Source organism: Bos indicus x Bos taurus, chromosome 5, assembly GCF_003369695.1.
Source record: "Bos indicus x Bos taurus breed Angus x Brahman F1 hybrid chromosome 5, Bos_hybrid_MaternalHap_v2.0, whole genome shotgun sequence".
In the NCBI taxonomy this organism is placed as follows: domain Eukaryota; kingdom Metazoa; phylum Chordata; class Mammalia; order Artiodactyla; family Bovidae; genus Bos; species Bos indicus x Bos taurus.
The window spans coordinates 105,818,190-105,828,654 of record NC_040080.1 but is presented as its reverse complement, the minus strand read 5'-3'; the positions used below and the strand labels follow the sequence as shown (position 1 = coordinate 105,828,654).

Here is a 10,465-nt window from a genome sequence, read left to right as displayed (position 1 = left end):
AAGCTTTGCCAATGGCTTTGCAAGAGAAACGGCTTTTCCTTCTGCTTCTGGCGCTCATTTGGAAGGCTTGAGCTTTACACCCATGCACTTGGCCTTTCCAGCACTGCTGTGGTCCAGGCGGCTTCTAGCTGCTCCAGTGTGTTTGGCTCTTGGAGCACACACAGCTTCTCCAGCGTCAGGCTGCTACAGCGCACGTGCAACTTCCCTAGCGCCCAACTCCTGCCATGTACAGTGTGCCATGTACTCAGCACCAAGCGAGTTCCCCCACAACTCCCTTAGGAAAAGTCACATGACAGAGTGTATCCATGAGACATCATTCTGTGCACAGCTTTCTTCTATACCATATAGAACTGATTTCCTGCAAGTTCAAGAGGGAGGAGTTCTTGCAAATTCCACCAGCACCTCATCACAGTGATATCTTTGTCTGTATGGCCATGTCTGCTGGAAAAAGGTGTAGCTTTCAGCCCTGGCAGGATGGAGAGTGGGATTCTTCCATAGGGTTCTGGTAGTGGCGAACACACATCTGTTATTCCCATATACTTCAGAGATTTTTTTTTTAACATTTTACCAGCCTTTACTGTTGTTATTCAGTCGGTAGGTGGTGTCTGACTCTGTGACCCCATGGACTGCAGCCCGCCAGGCTTCCCTGTCCTTATACATCCCCAGAGTTTGCTCAGACTAATGTCCATTGAGTCTATGACGCCATCCAACCATCTCATCCTCTGTCCTCTCCTTCTCCTCCTGCCCTGAGTCTTTCCCAGCATCAGGGTCTTTTCCAATGAATTGGCTCTTTGCATCATGTGGCCAAAGTTTTGGAGCTTCAGCTTCAGCTGAAGTCCTTCCAATGAATATTCAAGGTTGATTTCCCTTAGGATTAATAAGTTTGATCTCCTCGTAGTCCAAGGGACTCTCAAGAGTCTTCTCCAGCACCACAGTTCAAAAGCATCAATTCTTAGGTGTTCAGCTCTCTTTATAGTCCAACTCTCACATCCATACATGACTACTGGCAAAACCAAAGTTTTGACTATACAGACCTTTGTTGGAAGTGATGTCTCTTGTTTTAATATGCTGTCTAGGTCTGTAATAGGTTTTTCCTCCAAGGATCAAGTGTCTACCATTTCATTAATCTAATACTTAAACATTCTTTATATTAAATGTTCCCGCTTCAAATTACTGGGTAATTCTGTCTCCTGAGAAGACCCTGACTGATTCGCATTCTTTGAAGTACTGTTATATTCAGTAACAATGACATTTAAGAAGTGAGTGTAGAATTTACCTTAATGCAACTTCTCTAAAAAATGTTTCTCAGAACCTACCACATGATGTACTCCAGGAAAAATGGGTCCCAAAGTCCTATAGCTTAGATAATTCTGTTTCAGTCAGAGATTCATAGAACCTATATTAGTTCTCCCAGATGTTTTGCAGCAAATATAATCAGATTTTGTTTAAGCCATAATTTTCTGAATGGCAATGTCTTTGTAAACAGTTTGTTAAATAAAAACAACTGTAGCAATCTGTGAAACATCAGGATGGGAAACAATCTTGGAAAATGTCTTCCTAAAAATATCCTAAAAATACTACTCTGTTAGCAACAACAAAAAGCTTTTGAAGAGCACAGAAAACATCCTCCTGGCATTGTGTGCTACTTTGAGACTCTTCCTTTGCAAATGCTAGGAACATTTTGACTATAAGGAGAATTTTCCATTTTTCAATAAATGTATTACTATTCATTGTGGGTATAACCTGGCATAATTTTCAATAGATATTTAAGTTGTGAATAGCTGGGGGAAAAAAGAGAGCTTTCAGTTCATGTTATCTCATGCTAATCGTCTCCAAGTGTGCTATTGATCACTGTATTTGTTATAAGACTTGCTCTTAATCAAAAATAAATTCCTAACTGAAGTCTTGTTTGCCTGTCTTTTATTTAAAGAAGATTTAAATAGAAGAGTTGCTCTCTAACACTCAATATCTGTGGCTAGCCACTGCTGAGTGAGCTTAGCTAAAAGACCAACACTAACTGCTGTAATAAGGGAAAGATACATAATGTAATGGTGATATGATTGTTATTTAAACTAAAACTGCAGAAATTGCCATTATTTTCCAAAGGCATAGCCTGATTATAACAAAATATCTAGACTCACCATTCCCTTTTTATATAATAGCTCTGCGATGATAGATTGCATTAAAGAACTCAAATTTACTCTTTAAAAGAAGATATATTTTTATAATTATACTGATTAAAAAGACACAGCAAAAAATATTTCAAATTTTCCCTCCCTAGTGCTTGAGATGTTTATCAAAAATTTTGACTTCACATTGATGTCTGTGTCCCTTGGCTTATAAAGTAAGTATTGTAATACCTCTACTGGAGTTTTTTTCATGATTTCTTGAAATGTTGATGACTTATTATAAAGTTCATGAGAGCAACATTATTCCTCACATTTTTTTTTTTTGCTCTGTGTACATAAGTAAATTCATAACATATAATCACTCTTCAATAAATGATGAAGTCAGAAATCATCATAATAAGTAATAAAATAGCTAAGATCTACAATTAAATGTTCAAAACGGCGTTAATAAACTTCCTTCATGAAAGTTCTACATTTGAATTATTCCAGTGTTTACTCCACTGCTGCTGCTGCTGCTGCTGCTAAGTCACTTCAGTCGTGTCCAACTCTGTGCGACCCCATAGACGGCAGCCCACCAGGCTCCTCAGTCCCTGGGATTCTCCAGGCAAGAACACTGGAGTGGGTTGCCAGTTCCTTCTCCAAGGCATGAAAGTGAAAAGTGAAAGTGACGTCGCTCAGTCATGTCAGACCCTTAGTGACCCCATGGACTGCAGCCCACCAGGCTCCTCCGTCCATGGGATTGTCCAGGCAAGAGGACTGGAGTGGGGTGCCATGGCCTTCTCCAGTTCACTCCACTAGTGCTTCTCAACTACACTGCAGGTAGGTGGTAAAATTTCTTGGTGCCTTACCCAGATCCTCTTTACCAATTTGTCTTTACTGTCAGTGCTGAAACAAATGGCTTATAACTGTGACCTTCTCAGAAGGACTGCCTTTGGCTGAAGGGAGCCAACTTTCCTGGGAACAGTTGGGCAGTTACATCACCTTCTCTCCATTTACTGACTAATAAAATCATAGAAATTCTGTTCCTTAGCCTCAGGGTGATACAACTCTTACTGGGGTAATTCACTATTAAGGAATAGCCCTCATTCCCCGTGTGTACCACACCAAAACTAGTTTGCATCCTTGCTTAGATTTTTCCCTAGACTACTTGACTTCCTTCATTCTCTTACAGGATTTTCCTACAGAGCTCTCACGCAATACACCATGCACACCTGAATCTTTGTCTCAATCTCTGCTTCTAGGATATAAGAAGTGATCCCTAGGCAGCTGACTGTAGAATGGGATTCTGGTGTTGAAAATATGGTGAACCACTGAAATGAAGGCTCCATCTCAGGCGGTAGGTGGAAAATCGACAGTCCCTGGTCTGTTGTAAAACTATAGTTTTTAACACTTTCACCTCTAGTGAATTTGGTTTATTTGCAGTTGAAAAAGGATGCACTGGTATTTGATATCTGATAAATAAAATGTCTCTGGTCTTTGGCTAGAGATATTTTAGAAATATGGCTATTATAGTAATAATAATTGAGAAATTAGATAGCTATTGGTAAGCAACATTGGTACTTTGAAAAGAAAAAAATGACAGACTTGAGATAATCAAACATCAATTCCTATAATTCAAATAAAAATTTAAGAGAGTCAGTGCTTGCTTTGGCTGTACATGCAATAAAATTGGAAAAAGAAGAATATCATGGCCCGTGCACAAGGATGACATGCAAATTCATAAAGCATTCCATATTCAATTAAAAATGTGAGCCAGAGGCTTCCTTAACATTTGATAAAACAGTTATTTTTTCTAGTGGGTGGACTGATCATGTTAAGAGACTGGAATAGAAGTTTATTTCAAGTATAGATAAACATAGAAGAAGGTTGAATGCTCATCTTTGCAAATCTCTTTCATGAAGCCTGGATCACACTTATGCAAGGATCCTGAGACTTGAAATGGGAAAATTAGGTCGAGGAAACAGAATACTATGAGGACCTAAGTCCCCCTGAGGTTTCTCAATCTAGAAAAGTAACTCTATATTTTATCCTCTTGCTAAAGGATAAAATATAGCCCCGTGCTTCAGAGCTATACAGAACTCTCAGATAAAGCAGGGCCTTTCCCAGTCAATGTCTGTTCTTCACCATGGGCTCCTATAGCCCCCACATGCCTAACAAATCAATTATAAGCTAACCAACTGGAACAGTGCTACATGACAGAGGAGCTGCCATAAGTGCCTAGCGTTTAGCAACAGGGACTGGGAGGTTATGACTAGGAGTAGATCCTGTGGGAGCTGAATCAAGGGGGCAGAATACAAAAGTGAAAAAGAAAGAGTTCGTCCATAAGGAAACTCATGACACAAATTTAATTTGACTTAGGCCCCTATAGCCAATTTGATGATGTTTCTGAGATGTGTCTTCAGCACTCTGAAGTAAATAGACCATACAAAGTGTAGAAGGTGCTAGGACTGCCATGGCAGGTTGCAGAGAAAAACAGCCATGCTTGATGTGGGAATTGTAGAATGAATCTGCCATGCTTGATGTGGGAATTGTAGAATGAATCTGTCACGAAGGATGATAGACGACACCGGCTGTCTCTCATCAGGAGGTCCGTGATTTGTCATTTGAAGCTAAAAAGGAACACATTGTGAGTCAGCAACAGCCCTGATAAAATGTTCAGCCATGTCTCTTCTTTTTGAAACTAGGATTATTGTTAGAAGATGCTGTTACAGGACTGAAATCCCTAGCAACAGTGAAGATGATTGATCTCAATAGCAGAGGCCAAGGGTAAGCAAGGTGACTGTAGACACCATAATGGGACAACAAGTTTGAGGTGGTAGCCTGTGGAGCATGACCATGCATGACAATATATAAAGATGTTTGGGGAGATGACTAAACAAATATGGTGGTTTAGGGCAAGAGACATAGGCAGCAGGCATGGCAGAGCCTGGTGGGCTGCCGTCTATGGGGTTGCACAGAGTCGGACACGACTGAAGTGACTTAGCAGCAGCATATATTATTAGACATTTGCATCATATTTTATGTATCTTCTTTATTATTATTAGACTTAAATTCAATCAGCTAGTGTTAGTATCTTTCTGTTTGCACTTGCTTATTATTGATTTAATATTACTCCTTGGTTTCAAAGTATCTTATTTTAAGTTGATGCTCAGTTCAGTTCAGTTCAGTCACTCAGTCGTGTCCGACTCTTCGCGACACCATGAATCACAGCACGCCAGGCCTCCCTGTCCATCACCAACTCCGGGAGTTGGTCCATCACATCCATCGAGTCAGTGATGCCATCCAGCCATCTCATCCTCTGTCATCCCCTTCTCCTCCTGCCCCCAATCCTTCCCAGCATCAGAGTGTTTTCCAATGAGTCAACTCTTCGCATGAGGTGGCCAAAGTACTGGAGTTTCAGCTTCAGCATCATTCCCTTCAAAGAAATCCCAGGGCTGATCGCCTTCAGAATGGACTGGTTGGATCTCCTTGCAGTCCAAGGGACTCTCAGGAGTCTTCTCCAACACCACAGTTCAAAAGCATCAATTCTTCGGCGCTCAGCCTTCTTCACAGTCCAACTGTCACATCCATACATGACTACAGGAAAAACCATAGCCTTGACTAGACGGACTTTTGTTGGCAAAGTAATGTCTCCGCTTTTCAATATGCTATCTAGGTTGGACATAACTTTCCTTCCAAGGAGTAAGCATCTTTTAATTTCATGGCTGCAATCACCATCTGCAGTGATTTTGGAGCCCAAAAAAGTAAAGTCTGACACTGTTGCTACTAATGAGTCTTAGACAATTATACTGTTGTTACATTGTTTTGTGGAAACCTAATATAACAGTTTTGAAATTATGAAATTTATGCCTATATAATCCTTATACCCAAAAGCTGTATTTTTTTAAGACTCTAACAAACTGATCTCAAAAGTAAATGTACATCCTCAATGAATTTGATAATAAATAATCAAGTGGAGAAAAGGAGGAAGACAGGAACTTCTTTCTAAGCCTACAAAACATTTGAGAAAGAAATATAAAACAAACAAAAAAAATTAGAGGAAGAAGTTAATATAGTCAAAATATAAAATTAATAAATAGAAAATATGAGAAACAAAATTTTTAAATATCTATGGGAGTTCTTTATTAAAAACAACTAGATTATCACTGCCCACTAGAGCTATCGATGATAGACACATTCTATATCTCCACTGTCTAAAGTAATTACATGTGACACTTGAAATGTGATGAGTAGAACTGAAGAAATAGATTTTCAATTTTATTTAATTTTAATTAATATAAATTTAAAGGACATATGACTAGTTGTTAATAATACTAGACAGCACAATCTTAGGTGAATAATTTTTCACAAGGATAATTCAAGGAAAAAGATAAAATTTTTAAATATCTTATGAATTAAAAAAAGTATAACCAAAGTCAATGTACAAATAATAGATTTGGTTTGGAAAAAATATATTTGATAAAGAATAGAGATGAAGGATAATGCCTATAGTACACAAAGAACCTTTACAAATTGGCAAAAGGGAATAAATAACCATACAGGAAAAAAGTAGATATGAAGGAACAATTCAATTTAAATAATAAATAAGGCCAGGTGTGACAGTCAAAGTTATAAGGTGGCCTCCGTAATCCCTGGCATCCATTCCCTTGCAGAAATGTGTCTTTTTTTTCTAACCAATAAAATATGGCAATGATAAAATGGTTAACATTGAGTTAATGAAATAGAAGATTGTTCTGGCTGGATCAGACCTAACCTTGAACCAGTAGAAACAAACTCTCTACATTGCTGGTTCTGAAGAAAAAAGGTGTCATGAGGAAGTTATGTAGCATGCAGGATTTTAGTTCAGTGGTCAGGGATCAAACCCATGTCCCCTGCAGTGGAAGCACAAAGTCTCCACCACTGGACTGTCAGGGAAGTCCCTTGAGGAAATGAATTCTACCGACAACATGAGGATTCTTGAAAACGGACCCTTCCTTAATCAAGCCTCCAGATGAGAGTGCAGCCTAGCCAACACCTAGATCAGCCTTGTGAGAGTCTAAGCAGAGAATCCTTCTGAGCCATGCCTGAACTTTTGACTTACAGAGTCGATGAGTATTGTTTGCAGCTGCAAAACTCGTGGTAATTTCTTATGCTGCAGTAGAAAACTGATACATGAACACAAAAAGATGCTGAAAATAAGTAGTGAGAAAAATGAAAATTAAAGAAATTGTGAATTATTTCTATTGTGATGGTTTCATGACTGGAAACTCTTTGAAATTCCTTCCAAAGGGAGAGTCCAATTCCCCATGATATAAACTAGCCTTAGTGACTGATTTCTAATGAGTATAATGAGGTAGAAGTGATGCTAAATGACTCTCCTGGAGTGCCGAGATTTCTTCCCTGGAATGCTTGCCCTTGGAGCTGAGCCACCATACTGCGGGGAAGCCAAAGAACTCTTGGAAAAGCCACATGTATGTATGCTGGCCACTAACCCCAGCTGAAATCTCAGCCAACAGCCATCATCAACTTGCCAGATTGTGAGTGAGCAAGGCTTTGGATGATTCCAGCACACAGCCTTTAAACAAGCCCAACTTAAACTGAATGAGACAAAGAACAAATTCTATCGAATCAACCCACACTGCATATTCCCAGCAGACGCTGTCAATATTTTAAATCACTAATTTGGGGTGGTTTGTTACATAGCAAAAAGATAATAGGACATTTTGCACTCATCTGATAGGTGAAAGTTTAAAAGAACAATAACACCCAAGGCCTGAAGGGATATTGGGGAAAAGCTCTAACAGGTGTTAGGTACTTGGTTTTTCCAAACAAGTATAAACATCTGGCCCAAACTAGAAAACACACCCCTCCATTGACACAGTTGCAACAGTGAATTGGATCCCTCTCTTGGAGCATTTATAGATGGTGTTTGTATGCAACAAGCTGCTCGAGCCCTGGCAGGGGTCTCTATGGGAATAATGATAGAGGATCTGTGCCTTCTCCGCTTGTTGAACTCTAGTTTTCTGAAGTGTTCCTGTGTGATATTACAGAAAATATCCTAAAGTCTAGAGTCTAACTGCTAGCAAACATAAAGCTGCTGCTGCTGCTAAGTCGCTTCAGTCCTGTCCAACTCTATGCAACCCCATAGACAGCAGCCCACCAGGCTCCCCCATCCCTAGGATTCTCCAGGCAAGAATACTGGAGTGGGTTGCCATTTCTTTCTCCAATGCATGAAAGTGAAAAGTCAAATTGAAGTTGCTTAGTCGTGTCTGACTCTTCACGACCCCATGGACTGCAGCCTACCAGGCTCCTCCATCCATGGGATTTTCCAGGCAAGAGTACTGGAGTGGGGTGCCATTGCCTTCCCACCCCCATATGATAGGTAGTGACAATAAAAGCTTTTCACATTGCACAATATTTACTCAAATATTGCTGGCAATTATTTAAAGCAGAAGTTCAACAGTAAATAGAAAACAAGCAAATGGAAATTGAAAACAAATACAAACACAGTGAAAAACAAAAATTAAAATACTTTTAATATCTATTGATAAAAGATAGTTGATAAAATTATTGTATATCAAGTATGTGGAAAATAAGAACTCCCATATATAAACACTTTGTATAAATTAATTATAAATCATATATATATATGTATATAATTCACTCTTTTGTTGAAAATGAGAAAAAGAAAATCAAAGTTGATTATTCCATAATAAATAAAGAGACGGGAGTTGATGTGTGTCAAACCAAGTAGGCATCAGTTATTTTAGCAGGCCAGAGTTTATTACCTCGCAAATATAAGTCACACCATGGGCTATTTCAGCTTCTCCTTAGACACTTCAGTACTCAACAGCTCCAGATGGAAATAGTCACATTTTTCTCATTCTATCTTTTCTATTTCTGACATAAACTTTTTGGTTTTGATGTTCAAATCAATTGTTAGAATAAAAAGCTGAATAATTGCATATTTCCTTTAAGTCTGAGAGTCTGCATTATTCTATAACTGATGCTACTTCAGAAAAGCAATATCCCAATCAAACAATTGTCTGGTTACTGCAGTTCCAAGTCCCCTGGGAAGCTGCTGGAAAGACTGAGGGATACATTTAATAGGAATCTTTGCATCTTCCTTTGCATTAGAAGTGCAAGTAGAGTACATAAATCTGGTAAACGGCATAAAGGGAAAGAACAAACAGTGGGAGAGCTGGGTGATTGAGAACAAGGCTCTGAATCACGGCTACTGAATTCCCAACTCTCCTTCTACCATTTATTAGCTCTGTAAATTTGGGCCATTCTTTGTAAGGTATAGGTAATAATAGTACCTATTTCCTAGTGTTGTTCAGTTCAGTTCAGTCACTCAGTCGTGTCTGACTCTTTGCAACCCCATGAATCCCACCACGCCAGTCCTCCCTGTCCATCAGCAACTCCCGGAGTTCACTCAGACTCACGTCCATCGAATCAGTGATGCCATCCAGCCATCTCATCCTCTGTCGTCCCCTTCTCCTCCTGCCCCCAATCCCTCCCAGCATCAGAGTCTTTTCCAATGAGTCAACTCTTCGCATGAGGTGGCCAAAGTACTGGAGTTTCAGCTTTAGCATCATTCCTTCCAAAGAAATCCCAGGGCTGATCTCCTAGTGTTGTAATGAGGTTTAAATGCATTAATATCTTTAAAGTTCTTAGAAATGAATTTGGCATGCTGTAAGAGTTCAGTGGATGTCAGCTGATATTATTATGATTATCATTCTTGACAACTGAGCAGTCTAGTTCCAGAAGCAGCAAATAACTAGTTCCTGTTATTTTCTAAAGGGCTAAGGTGCTTTATTCCACCAATGATGACATTGTAGCAAATGCTGTAGACACCCCACCCACATCCCCTGGCCTTCCCCACTTCTATGCACTCTGCACCCTCCTATGACTTGACTTCAAATGAAGTTGAAGAACTAGAGAACTAACATTCCTATCCCAAGAGCAGCTGTCAATCAATGACTTGACAGGAGTTGGTGTCTAAATACCCTGGGCCCCCTTTCCCCTCAGAGAAGTAATTTTGAGACACAAGATTTACACCTTGACTAGAGTTCCTATGCTTTAAGGTGGAGTCATGGAGGTTTATTGGCTGTCATCCTTTCTTGACATCCTCCCAGGAGTGCAGTTGAATCCTTATTTCAGGGTTAACGTTAACTGAGACAGACTTCTAGTTGAGAAACACAGTGACTTACACTGGACTTTCAAGTATGGAAAATATATTCAGAAATCCTTCAAACTGATAAATAGCATTACCTTTCCCTTATGAAGTGCTATAAAATATAACTGAAAAAATAAATGAATAATGGTTAAGAGCTGACAATCCAGTGTCAGTCTGC

General features: G+C 39.4%; 1 pseudogene; it reads left to right on the top strand.

Moving 5' to 3' along the window:
- The first annotated feature begins 3,767 nt into the window (after nucleotides 1-3,767).
- On the top strand, nucleotides 3,768-3,868 carry LOC113893827 (annotated as a pseudogene).
- Nucleotides 3,869-10,465: the final 6,597 nt, after the last annotated feature.